At 40.4% G+C, this 13,421-nt stretch overlaps 1 protein-coding gene across 4 annotated transcripts in view; it reads left to right on the top strand.

The window, feature by feature from the left end:
* LOC134530506 (zinc finger protein 608) overlaps positions 1-13,421 on the top strand; it is a 142,288-nt gene that overhangs the window by 42,168 nt on the left and 86,699 nt on the right. The window contains exon 1 of one of the 4 annotated variants that reach the window (XM_063365374.1): positions 1,174-1,509. The exons of the other annotated variants lie outside the window; for them this stretch is intronic. The gene's annotated coding sequence lies outside the window, so the exon portion shown is untranslated. Of the gene's footprint in view, positions 1-1,173; positions 1,510-13,421 lie in introns of those variants that run through there. 4 annotated transcript variants of the gene reach the window in all.

Raw genomic sequence — 13,421 nt, 5'->3', positions numbered from 1 at the left:
ATTTTCCACGTGATTCCTTGAGCGCATGTTCGTTTGTTTTTATATAATGCTGAAATGACAATATCGCGACGCTGTGAATATGCGGATTTTAACCGCGCTACAACCAGAAACAAACAACTAGATATAAAATTTTGCCTACCATTACATTCGCACTACGTGTACACACACGAAAGCAATCGTTTAAAAGTTGGTTTTAATTGACCTGTTGAGAAAGTTATATAATATTTATTTAATATTTATTTGAAAAAAAAATTATGGTACGTGACCGTATTTAAAATACGAAACCGGAATTCTGATGCTCATTTCAGTAACATTGCGCCCGCGACGCGATGGAAATAGAAAATTTTTCTAATCGAGAAGTCTGTCGCGTTTGAGAATTTTGTCACCACTACGTCACAGATGTGTCGAACGTGATTGGTTAGAAACATATTCTCTTGAATTTAGTTCATGCGAAAAAATAAGTATCATTTTCAGTATGCCAATAAATTTTATAGTGTGAAAATTAAACCCTAAATTATTACTATATATCTCTCTTGTGACCGCGATCTAAATTTTCGGTATAAAAGAGTGAGTGCTATTTCACTTTTTTTTTATTTCGTTTAGGATTAGAAAGTACCTGAATAACTGGTGTCGTTAATTTGAATTTCGTACAGGGGTGATATGATGGCCGACATATAAGCTGGCTGCCCTGCGCGATGCTGGAATTTCCAGTGGAATCTTCAATACGAGGGTAAGACTCCTTGTCTAGCAAGTGATACGCAGGCCCTCAGTTCCTGGAACTCTTCAGGTAGTCGTCCCCCGGGGTCTATGCGGGGGGGGGGGGGGGGGGGGGGGTGTTGAGAGGAGAGAATGGGGACAGTACAGTCGCGCCTAGAACATTGTAGCTGCGCATATAACAACAGACTTCCTGGCAGGTGATTTGGCCTTAATTTTTTTTTCTAGTTTGAAAAATTATTTATTTCGAACTTTACAATTGAACTAGGAAGTTTTACTTTCTGTGATTTATCCCGGTCGGAAAATGTAATATGTATATATATATATATATATATATATATATATATATATATATATATATATATATATATATATATATATATAAATTTCGCTGCCGATTTCAATGAGGCCTCCGTAAGTTAAATACCTATTATCATTTAATTCTTAACTACAGGCAAATAAAAAAAGTATATCGTAAAATTAAGTTTTTTTCAACCACTTCTCAACATACGTAACTGGAAAATTGTAAATAAAACCAAGCGCTCAGTCCGTACAGGATGTGGGAATAAATATCCAGTGGCTCACTCGTTATCGCTGTCTCGGTCTCGCATCGTTTCCTTCCTGCTGGCCCCAGCGTGACCACACTTCCAGGTTCTCGGAATTCCAGCCGCGTGTTTTCCAAGTCAGCCCGGGCCGTGCTAATGGCAGTGCCGTTTGGGACGTGTTCCCGAAGAGAACAGCGAGGAGAGCTCCCATCCAAACACTGCACGCTGGCGCCGCAATCTGTCGCGATAGGTAAGGCGTAGCTCCAAAACTGCTCTAAATGCGAGGACATCTGTAAATGTTTCACACGCATTTATGATTTTCCTTCGATTCGAGGGCTATTTATAATTTGAACTCTATATATATACCTTCCTTACATTTGTTGTTCTACCACAAATTTACAACAGATATTCACTTAGTGTAATATCATGGATTTAAAATATCGCGCTAATCTTTTGAACAATAAATTAAAACTATGCGAGGCAATTGCACAAAATGTTTAATCATATTTATTATTACATAAAACGTAATGTGAAATACCGAATTATAAACAATTATAAACGATTTTGTCTTATTTTACAGGTTAATTTTATGAATTCGGAAAAGTGCCTTTTCAAAATCACTAATAATTCTGGCCCAAAAAAATCATAAAAAGTGTTTATAATTAAATTATTTTCCATCGCTCACGACTCACAAATGATTTTGCGGTGTTCTGCACAAACAAACAGAACACACTGAGCAGAGCATTTCACAGAAAACTTCTTGTCACTTTTCTTGCATATCTTGTATAAGCCTTGTTTAGCACCTGTGTGTCTGCTTTGACAAGATGAATGTTGAACTTTAGGAACTCTATTGCATTCTTTCAAAATGGCTTCAGTCTTCATCTTTAGGGTAATTTGAAGGGTTCCTTGCATTATTCTTCGTTGCATGAAAGACATGGCTAGCTCCAATCCAAGTTGATGTAGGTACTGAAGATGATTTTGGGGTTTATTTGCCTTTGCTCCACAACAGAATGCCCAGATTATGTAGGAATTTATGCCAGTTGCATTCAGAAGGCCATAAAAAACTGCTAATGGCCATCTACGTGTTCGTCTACTGAATGTATAATTTTTGCACATTTGATCAAATGAATCTACACCATCTTTAGTTTCATTATATTTTATCACTTCTGTCTTGTTACTGGATAACGTTGGTGCATAATGCATTGTTCAAGCGAGAACTACTTTCCTTCGTTTGGGGCAGTACTATACAAGTAGTAATTTGTTATGTGAATCAAACAGAAAGAGTGATGTTTTGGCAGGACGTCCTTTGGTTTCAAGAAGCTCTTGGGGTATTTCTGGCTTGTTCCTTTGGACAGTTCCAACCATTGTTTGGCCATATTATTGCATTGATACGAATAAAGGAAAAGAGGTAAACCAGTTATATTCGAGTTGGTTCCATGAGTTAGTCTGGACAATTCTCTCACTATAAAGCTAGCCAAAGGTTCACCTCCAGTCTTGTATCTTTGCCAACGTAAGGAATTCCACTAACTAGATATTTGGAATTCGCGTCACACATATATACCAATTTTATACCATACTTTTCTGGTTTGTATGGTATTTACATTCGAAATTTGCACCTGCCACAGAATCCTAAAAGCTGTTCATCTATGGTGCTTTCAGCTGATGGTATGTAGTATTCTGTACAATGTGAGAAGAAACTGTCCCAAATAAACCTGATATTTGTGAAAGGATCTTCCTTTTTCCTTTGTTCCCTGGATCCTTTGTCATTGGTAATGAATCTAAATCATTCAAGAGGCATAACTGAAACATACAAAGGACTCGACAGGCCACTCCATAAAAATTTGAAGGCATATGATTATCTTTCCTTGCTCCGTTTGTATACAGCAAACCTAAAAATGCTTCTAACTCTTGAATTATTAGATCATTAGTCCAACTGGGTGGAGGATTATAGTTTTTATTCTGATCTGCTATTTATAAATTTGTGCTATTTCTAATATGTTTTAGTAGGTTATTATCAATAAGATGCCAACTTCCAAGAATACTATTAGGGTTTTTGGCATTACGTTTTGGGCCTATCTTCATCCCTACAATGTTATGTGCATGAGTTTTTTTTGTGTTTTTGGATGTTCTGTCGACCAAACGCGGTTAGTTTTGCTTTTCGAAGTATTTTTATTTGGCTCAAAATTATTATTTATTACATTATACCACTTAGCAGTAGACTTTTTTTTCTATCCATGGAAGTTTTCTTGAAATTTCGCCCCTTGCCCCTGCCACATGTTGTAACTTCAACCTCAAGAATTTGTCCTTCTCAGTTATAATCATAGACAACACACTCTGATTCACAATCAATAACATCATCTTCAACCACATCTTCCTCACAGTTGTCTTCCATCTCAGTTCCTTCAGAATCAGTGGGTAAATAATCAATCTCAGTATTTATCACAATCTTTCCAAGGTCACTACTATGTATTTCTTTGCCTTCATAAATATATGTAGTCATTTTGACTAAATATTAAAACAACTCAAAATAATTCTATGAACATTACAGAAAATAATTCCATGGTTACTACACTGGATGAATATTCACCCATAAATTGCAAAAACACATGGACACTGTAGCTGTTGAAACCGGTTTACACCACTATCAGAGCTAGACTAATGAGAGAAGAGCACTAAGGAATAACAGTGGTCTGACCAGTGTTGCCAACTTATAACAGAGAAATACATTTTCGGTTGGGTTAAAATTCACCCAGAGTATTATTTAAGGGCTAAGAACCTGATTGCTAACATGTCACGCTCATGTAACAAGGGTAATTGTTTTGGTAACACTCTGGAATGACTCAAGTCTTTGAGCACTGAGACTTTACGCAAGTGGTTCGGTATAATCTTGTAGGCCCCGTTGCCTTAACCTGTCTGCATAACCGTGCGATGTAAAACCATATCAAGCAAACAATTTAAATCTTGCAAGGTTTAGTTTGGTTTTGGTAGATTTTTCTAATTAAAGTTTAAGATCAAATATACATGTAGTTATTTGGCCATTGCGCGCATTTTTCTCAATCCATTTTACTCTACAAAGTGTTCTGTCAAATTGCTTCAAATTGTACCTGCATAGTACGAGCAGTTTAGTAGTCCCTACCAGGTTCTAATTACGTTTGTTCGTGTCCCAGTATGAGCCTGGCGGACTGAATCTTCACCAGCCTGTTCATGTGACGTTCATGGAATCCTATCTCTTATTATGTGTTCCACACACGCACGGTTCGGTCTTCCGATCGGCCTCAACAGGTAGGGATGGCAACAGTATTTCGATATATCGGAAATATCGATATTTCAGGTTCAAAACATCGATAATTTGGTATAGATATTTGAGAGCCGATATATTTTTGATATCGTAATTTTGATCCGATTATATCGAATTTGAATAAAATATTTTTTAGTAAAAATATTTTTAAATTATTTGACAGAAAAAAAAATACTAAAATGGTAAACCGAAGGTTTCGGAAAGAACAAATTATTATTTATTATTTAAAAGGAGGGAGAAAAAAGGGAAATATTGGAGTTCACAGTAGGGAATTTAGTATCTTGGTAAGTTGAAGCATTGCAATGAATGCTTTGGCCGGTAACATGGAAGTAGATTCATGGCCGTATGTCTAGTAACATGATTTTTTATTCTTATTCAGCCTTTCCAGTAGTGTAATGTGATGGAGTGATTGTGTATTCTGTGCTGTAACGGTATGGCTCCTAAAAGTGGCACGTGGATAAAAAAAAAATTAAATGAAGATTTTATAATGAGTAAAGCATGGGTAAAGGTTTGTATAATATAATATACCGATAGATTAAATATATCGATATTTTCAGGCTGATATTTATTCGGTATCGATATAATTCAAGCGGTTTGTCGTAAGACCGATATATCGAAGTGTTAAAAAGTTTTTGCCATCCCTATGAACAGTTTTAGCTTGTCAGCGAAAATTGACGTGTGTGGGGGATGGCCAATCCGCCGGCCGGGTCTTCATTCAGCTTACGTACGTGCAAAGAAAACATCGTCTTTACACGTTATTTTATTATACTATGGCGACATTTTCTAGCTGAGTAGTTTTTTATTTACCTGGGTTTGATGGCTTTTCTCATACAAACATCATTTTTCATGATTTGGGGAGAGACCATGTTTAGAAACAACAATCTACAGGGTCTGCAATCTACAATATACAAACTACAATCAAGTTACTTTATCGAAGCGAACGACCTAAGTAATTAAGCCAATCTTTTGGGTGCACTTGCGGTTCATCAACTGATGATTTCCTCTCTCCCCCCACCCCCTCTTCGAAATACTCTACGCGTGTACACTTAACCAGATCGTAAGATGGACTGATGTTCGTGGACTGACAGCACGAACTGTAGGTGTGTGGGAAGAAGCCAGGACAGGCGGAACTGTCAGGGGGCCCATACTAACACCTGGGCGGCCGTACCGACGGCGGTTCTTCAGAATGACGCAGTTCTTCGAGCGTAGATACAGGACCCAATATAATCGCGTAACCTCATGTTTATTACGCACACGGCAGCCTGTTTTTTTTTTGGGGGGGGGGGGGGGGGGCGAAGCGGAAAGAAACTTTCACGCGGCGCGCACGTCAAATCGTTGCGGCACAGGCCCGTCAACACAGATTGTTTGCCCTTCGTTGTCTTCTCTGCCATTCACGACACATCGTGTTGTTTGTGTTGCGCATGCAAATCGCGGTCTACAAGAAGGCTGGACCTACACCATTCGAATACCACTCTTGTTTACAAACTTCACCGACAGCCGTGGACGACAGCCAGAGTGCCGACCGTCTCGTTCATTCGTTACAGATTGTTGGTTGGGTTGTGAACATAAGCCAGGCAGTGGGAAACAAGTTCTAGCTTCAGCTGATGCAATCAAAATCGTTCTTGTTGCGGAGACTGTTTCGGTACGTTATGGCGAGTTTATGGTCATCGCTGCTGTTGAGATAGGTGTTGCATTTGTATATAGGAATGATAACATTAAGAAGACGAGAATAGTTGCTTATTATAATCGTTGGCAAATATGAAACGTATTTAATGTTTTGTAAAGTTCGTCGTAACCACTACTGAGACCGAAAGGCCTGAACTTTGCTGGGAAGGATGTAAGGTAAAGCTATGTGATATTTTTGTGTTAGTAGTATATTTGTTCAATTGTTGCCAATTAACTTTCGTTTTGTTCACGATGCGAGGATTATTGTGGCGGAGATCCACCCGACCCCCCGTGCTGATTTTGGCATTTTCATATTTATTTTTGTTTTTATTTCAGTTCCCTTGGATGTTTCGCTATCTAAGTCTTGCAAATTACCTTTTTTCGTTAATTTTTGGGCCGGATGTATTCCACACGGTATCGGATGTTTGTAAAACGTCTACCAAGTAGTCATTATTACAATATTTGCCTGAATAATTGTTTAGGTGGTCACTTACTGGAAGTTAATCTTCTGTGTTCCCACTAGGGGCGGATCCAGGGATGAGTCTGTGATTTGGGGGGGGGGGGGGGGTTCCCGGGTGCGAGCCTTGTTCGAAGTAGCCACACCTCGCGTCGTGGGAACGTAGACTTGTTATTGCTATGGGGGGGCTCGAAATTTCTCGTGAAATGCCGGTAAATTCTCGGACATGTGAATGTTTGTGAATCGACGGACCACAAGCCTCATGGCCGACACCTCGAGGGTTTGCCAGGCCATACGCCGCGGGAACATGTACAGTTGTTTCCTAAGCGCTCCTCCGCCGGAAGGACGTGTGAACGCGCCACTCGCCACTCACCACGAGGCTGAGTGAAAGCTGAGCGCGTCGGGTCCGGACGCGAAGGCGGCCCTGTCGGCAGCCTCGGAACGGCTGGTTGCACTCTTCAGGAACCTGGCAGCTCATTATTATGAAACTAACAAAAATTATCAGCATGGTGTAACATTAATCTGTGTTTTGCGTTTGTTACTTCACGATATTCAGCTGAACCTTATCTTGCGACTGGTATGTAGTTCTGTTACTATAAGCATCGTGTGTCGTGGTAGAATGTCACGGCAATGCCTGGTACATTACTGTAGCTCGACAGTTGTGTCTAAAGGTCCCGGACTGGATTCCCGGCCGCTACTGGGTTTAAATTTTGTGTAGGCTCTGGGAATATATATATATATATATAAGTATATATATACATATATACACATATATGTATATATGTATATATATGGGCTATGTTAAGCGTCTGTTGTACGATAATAATTGATAAAAAATTAATACACGGGAAAGTTACTTTTAATATATTTTGTATGCGTGATAGTAAGTTTGACCATTTTTGCAGTACAAATACTGGGAACATACAACGGAACACAAGCTTCCTGGTACCGACACTGAAAGAAAGACGTGTTTGAAGCAGGGAGAGTTGTCGAAGTTGTTTTGGCGTCTTGGCGCTGTAAGGACGCGGCCGTAGGACCGCGTGTTGACGCTCTAGCCACGCCGCGAGGCTCGTAGGACGTCCTTGTCCTGTTCGGCGACCGTGTTCTCTATTTTTATCTCGCCGCAAAACAGTCGTCTCCCGTCGCTGGCTTTTACTACCAGCCCAGAGCAGTAAATGGCACCACTTGTCGTCGTACATTGTAGCTGGACAGGCAGTAAACAGGTTGTGTTCGGACGAAAGTGGCACTAAGAGCCGCCGCCAGCGTTTCCGTGCCGGCCAGATGCTGGTCTCGTCGCGTTCTTGGTGTTTCATGGTTGTTTGAGCAACCTCGCTTGACATGTTTATTTTCGACCATCTACAATTCTGGATGTTTCGCTTTACTGTAACAAATCCAGCCAAAATACCATTTACCTGTTTGTCTTCGGAAACATGGCATTTGTACATACTGGGAATTTAAATACATCTAAATGCAGGCGGCATGTAGCAACTCAGACGAAGACGAACATTCTCGCATTTACCTCAAATGAAAACGGAAACACCGCACAGTGAAAGCGGCCGGATCGACAGGTCGAAGCCTCGGCGATGAATTTAGTGTTTTCTGTCTCCAGCCTGTGTGGTTTTAAGTTTTTGTTCCACTTATGGTGTGGGTGACTTCCCCCTATTCGAACGTAATCCCAGATCAAGCCGGGAAGGTAGGTGGCGTGTTACGAGCGAGAAGAGACCCCCAAGGAACTCTAATATCTAAAATCACCTGTTGTCAGACAAGGAAAGCGTGCTCCCCCCGGAGACTTTCCGCCGGCGTCCTACCGTAATTAACTCCGTACCGCCGCGCCGACACGTGCTAGTCTGTCCCTTGTCACCCCTGCCGTGGACGGTCCTCCCGACACTTCCCGGGTGCAGCGTTCCCCCTCCTGCCCCACTTTCGTTACCAGGGGTGAGCTCTAAGAGGGTGGGGGAGAGCACTTGTTTGGCTTCCGGTCGCTGCGTCGCTGCGATTAACAGGGGAACCGAGGGAGCATCATCTACAGCAGGGGTGGCCAATATGTAAATAACGAAAATATACGTTAAAAATATAGCGGGCTAATTTGTTCTGTGATACGCAAGTACAAGCAGCTGCGAATAATATCAGTTAAACCACGCCTCTCGTATAGAGCAATATTTAAACGCTAATTTACTAATTTAAATAAATATGTTTTTAGCTGAGTAGTGTAGTATGCTTTCCTGTTGTAGTGGGCCAGTGCCTTGACCTAGGGAGCAAGTGTTTCTGCCGGCAGTGCTCCGTGAGATTAGTTATTTAAGAAGGAAACTACTGATATGTTGGATTAACTGGTATTCATTTAAATACATGCGTCTCGTCGACAGAGAGATGGTGAGATGAGGCAGGGGCGAGACGAGGTACAGGGTGGGATGGGGTACCGGGAATACCTCGATAAGACCCACAGACTCACGCCAACGTCCGCTATGTTTCCCAGTTGACCCCACTGGTAATTGTGGAGGCGAGCGATCTGACCACACAGTTGTGCCTCTGCGAAGGCTCGCTCTCTCGGCCAATCGAACTTGACAGAGCTGCAGACATGAGTATAGACCGAACAAATTCGCGGTTTAAATGGCATCTAGGCTAGACTCCACAGTTCTCTACATTCTCGAGCAAATATCCCCCTGTCATTGGCTGCTGACTCGAGAGTTGTGTAGGCAGGGTTGCCTGTGATTGGACACTTCTTTGGGTAATACTCCCCTGCATAGTGGTTTTCTCTGACGTTAATCACCAATTGGTGCGATTAATCTCCACGTGCACGTTCTCACACCGTATCTTGCGTCAGTTATAAGTTTACCGCTTTTTCAGTTGGCTGCAGGCGTAATAGTCGTTACAAAATATGAACTAAATTTGATATTTTTCAAAAGCAGAAATGTTTTTTATCATGTCAATTTTTTCTGGTCAGAAACCTTCCGTTATCTATTATTATAAATCTCAGTTGAAATTAAGAACAAAAGAAGAAATAACAGCCATTTTTTCATGTTCGTTAAGTCAATAAATTTATTTTGAATGGTTTATGAACCAGACCAATAACTCGCCTGCGACGGCAGGTGATTGGTTTATTAATTGTAATATTGACGCTATAATTATGTCAGAAATTTTAAAATTCGTTCATTTTGCTAGCGTAACGATTTTTTCTTACACATTGACGGCTTTCAACTCGTACATGCACATTTCTTGAATGATGTTTAGAATCTAGAATTGACGATCCGCTTCCACAGTTTTTTGTGTAGTTTATTAACTGATATTTTATTTTACAAAATATAATATGAAGTAACATAATTTCTTTTCACACAGCTGTTGAAAATTCGCTTTCCTGCTAAGAATAGAACTCGCGTAACCTGTTCAGTTATTCATAGGAAATTGCTTTGACCAAGACAGTTTTTTCCCCTTCTTTTTCTGCGGAACAATTATGTGCGATAAGTTATTAAAGTTCCTTTCATGTGCAATACATTCCACTATTTCAAAACAAGTTTGCTTCTAAGCCATTCATTTCCTTGCTGATTAAAGTAATTCTTGCATATGGATGAAGAAAAGGCAAGAAATATGACGGTGTTCATACAATTATTTAGCTGGATATAACATTTTCTCACAAAATTAAAATAATATACCATACTAATAAACATTCAAAATATATTCAGCTTCCTAGTGCAGTCAGTAGTCGTTAGTTTTCTGCGCAAGGGGCCCTGATTTAGAGTAGAAAGAAATGTTAGTTATATTATTTAATATCTGATTGTATACCATTTTCACGATTAGGTAACTAATGCCCGCTAAATCGAGGTTTCCAACAACACTGTATCGATAATGCAGGTGAATTTTGACTGAATGTATGTAGTTTCTTAATTAATGTCTGTTACGCATTTTCACAGAAAAAAAAATTGTTATATACTCGCTGCTGCCAACACATTAAAAAATCACACAATAATAATATTATTTATAACTAACAGTATCGTGTGGGATGTAGGTGATAACACCCAGCAAGTGACGGACTTTATGGACGGAGGGTTGTAGCTAATCTCAGGTGCTAGCAGCAGGGTACGTGTGTTTTCTATGTTTGATTCTATAACCATTCGCAACTACGAAATTGATCCAGAACGTCAGCGTGTGTTACGTAACTACCCCGGTTCATGTTTTGCCGATAAAACTACATGTTTGAAAAACACTGCTTAAAGTTTTTTAGTAGTTAAAAAAAATACACACACACTGTGTTAATATTACACATTACGATATGTCACGTAAATGTTTTCTCATTAGTTTTTGTATTATTTACATGTTTTTGATTACAGAATATGTGTCTAGACAGGCAAAAGAACGTGGGTTCAAAGTTGGTTATTTTGTTGGTACCATTTAGTTTCTTTCCAAGCAAAGTCATCATATCACGTTCTTCTTTGTTATAATGTTAAAAGTATACGTATGTATGTAATAGCACGGTCGTTATTGTGTTATGATTAATTGTTCTCTAAGCAGGGAAAGGCTAGGGAAGAGCTTTTATAGTACGTTTACGTCATAAAAATTTGAAAGTAAGGAAGGGGAAGGCCACTTCAGACGATAACGAGCCTGAATAGCTGCCAGAAAAAACCTCTTTGCGTCTGGCGCACGACTCATTCCGAACTGAAAATTATCAATTTGAGAAACAGAAACGGCCCAGTGAAATGCCCGGTCATGTGGCGGTAATGGCCAGTTAGGATTTCCCTTCCCCTCCCTATTCACTACCCTCCGTGGGAAGGGGGGGGGGGGGGCGATCTCCTGGTTATTACGACTTTTTTTTTTAAGTTCCCCCCGCTCTCGCCCCCCTTTTCCCGAGAGAAGTAGTGTGGGATGATTCGTAATTTCCGTTGAGCGGCGGCTGCGGGCGTCCTAATTCCCCGCCAGCAGCTGTTATTAATGGCCTCACTCGCTAGCACGCTCCCCCCATCTGTCTCCCGGCGGGCGACCGCCCTGCCGCCGCGAGTGTTCCGCGACTTCGCTCCTAGGCACCTTTGTTTTACTACCGAACCTCGATTCGGGCAGCTAACATGTTTCACGGCCACACAAAGCCGCAGAGCTAGGTGGCGCATTCTGGGTCCGGCCAGTCTGTTTGCATTTTTCCCCCCTTCATAATTCCTCCAACTGTAACAAAATAAATATGCACACAGCGTAACGAGACACTTTTTCGTGCGTGCAGCCGGCGTTCATCGATTTATTAGACGTCACGTCAAAAAAAAAAATTATAATTCTCAATAACAAAAGGAAAGAATTTGAAAGCAAACAGTGTGAAAAAGTGGTTATATCCTTTCCCCTTCCCGCTCAAATGTAATTCTGATTACGCTCCTGCACGTAATCAAGCTGCAACTGAAAAATAAGTTATTCATAATAAACTTTTGTACAAACAATTAATTTTATTGGCGATTGATTAAATTAGATACCCCCTTTAGCAGCCAAGCGTATGTGTGTCTTCCATTGTGCAAACAAAATCTGTAATAATTGTTTTATCTGTCCAGTGGAGTTCCTGAGGAGGGAACATTCGTTACCTCAGGTCATGACCGATTCCGTACTTGAGATTTGTGTTCTGCTATTTCAGTCTCTAATGGCCTCATCGTATGTGTGTATGTATGTGTAAAAAGACTTGTCGCATCTTTCGCTGATATTGAGATGATACACCAAACAACTAAAACATAGCCTCAATTAGAACTAGATGGTATGATGGTAACTCCGCCCTTTGCTCGGTACTGATGTTGATACCTCGTGGTGGTGGAAACAGCGACGCATGTGAGGTGTACTTGGCCAGGTGATTCTGGTGTGGTTGTCCTTTGTCTCCTGAGATGGTGAGATGGAAGGACAATTCAGCACGTGACGTACGCACGTAGCCTGAGAATTGTTTTCCTTCAACTGTTATAAATCTCTGTCGTGTTTGGGATACTAACTTCAGACTAGACCCACCACTTTTTCTCTCTCTTTTCTTTACACACATAAGTAATTCAATTCTATTCTTTTGTATTTTATATATTGTACATCTGTGTGTTTGTGTATGTGAGTGAAAAATGACTATCAACAATTACTGACAACAATGCAAAATGATTTTAACCTAACCAACAAATGCCTCTGGTCGTGTGGTGCTTAAATGCGTTTATGAATGTTGGATTCTTAACTATCGCCGTTTACCAGTTTAGGGTTTTACAAAAAGCGCTCTGAAATTGACCACTTAAAACGACCTCTCGCGCTATTACACGCGATCTAAAAAAATACACAGATTTTTTCTTCGTAACTATCAGCTCTAAATGATACCCTTCTTACTAGCCAGAAAAAAAAAAAATTGACGCCTCATTTACTTCTTACAGTGTTCAGCTTGAATAAAAATATATACAGAATGTTAAACAAGATTGTCAGTTTTGGGTCAAAGCAGAACATAACACGTGGATATTTCAACTTTCTATTTTTCCCTGTCACGTCATTTGGTCTTAGTGTTTGGCGACCGCAGCTTTGCTCGATGACGGAACTTTTAAATGGTTTGCAAAGGCAACTGGAAACTGACTGACAGCCCTTACAGACAATTATTCATTAGTGGCGCGGTGGGAACCAGACGCTTCACGTTATTTTAAACTAGTTGACTTTGTTAACGCGCGCTTTCGTATCCTCTAAAGTTCAAATATTAGTTAATAATGCCTCTAAGCCCGAATAAACACGAAACGTGAATTGCAGTGAACGCGGAAAACTCGATCGTGATTGG

This window comes from Bacillus rossius, chromosome 3 (assembly GCF_032445375.1).
Source record: "Bacillus rossius redtenbacheri isolate Brsri chromosome 3, Brsri_v3, whole genome shotgun sequence".
Taxonomy (NCBI): domain Eukaryota; kingdom Metazoa; phylum Arthropoda; class Insecta; order Phasmatodea; family Bacillidae; genus Bacillus; species Bacillus rossius.
The sequence above is the reverse complement of the archived record's forward strand: the minus strand, read 5'-3'. Positions and strand labels throughout refer to the sequence as shown.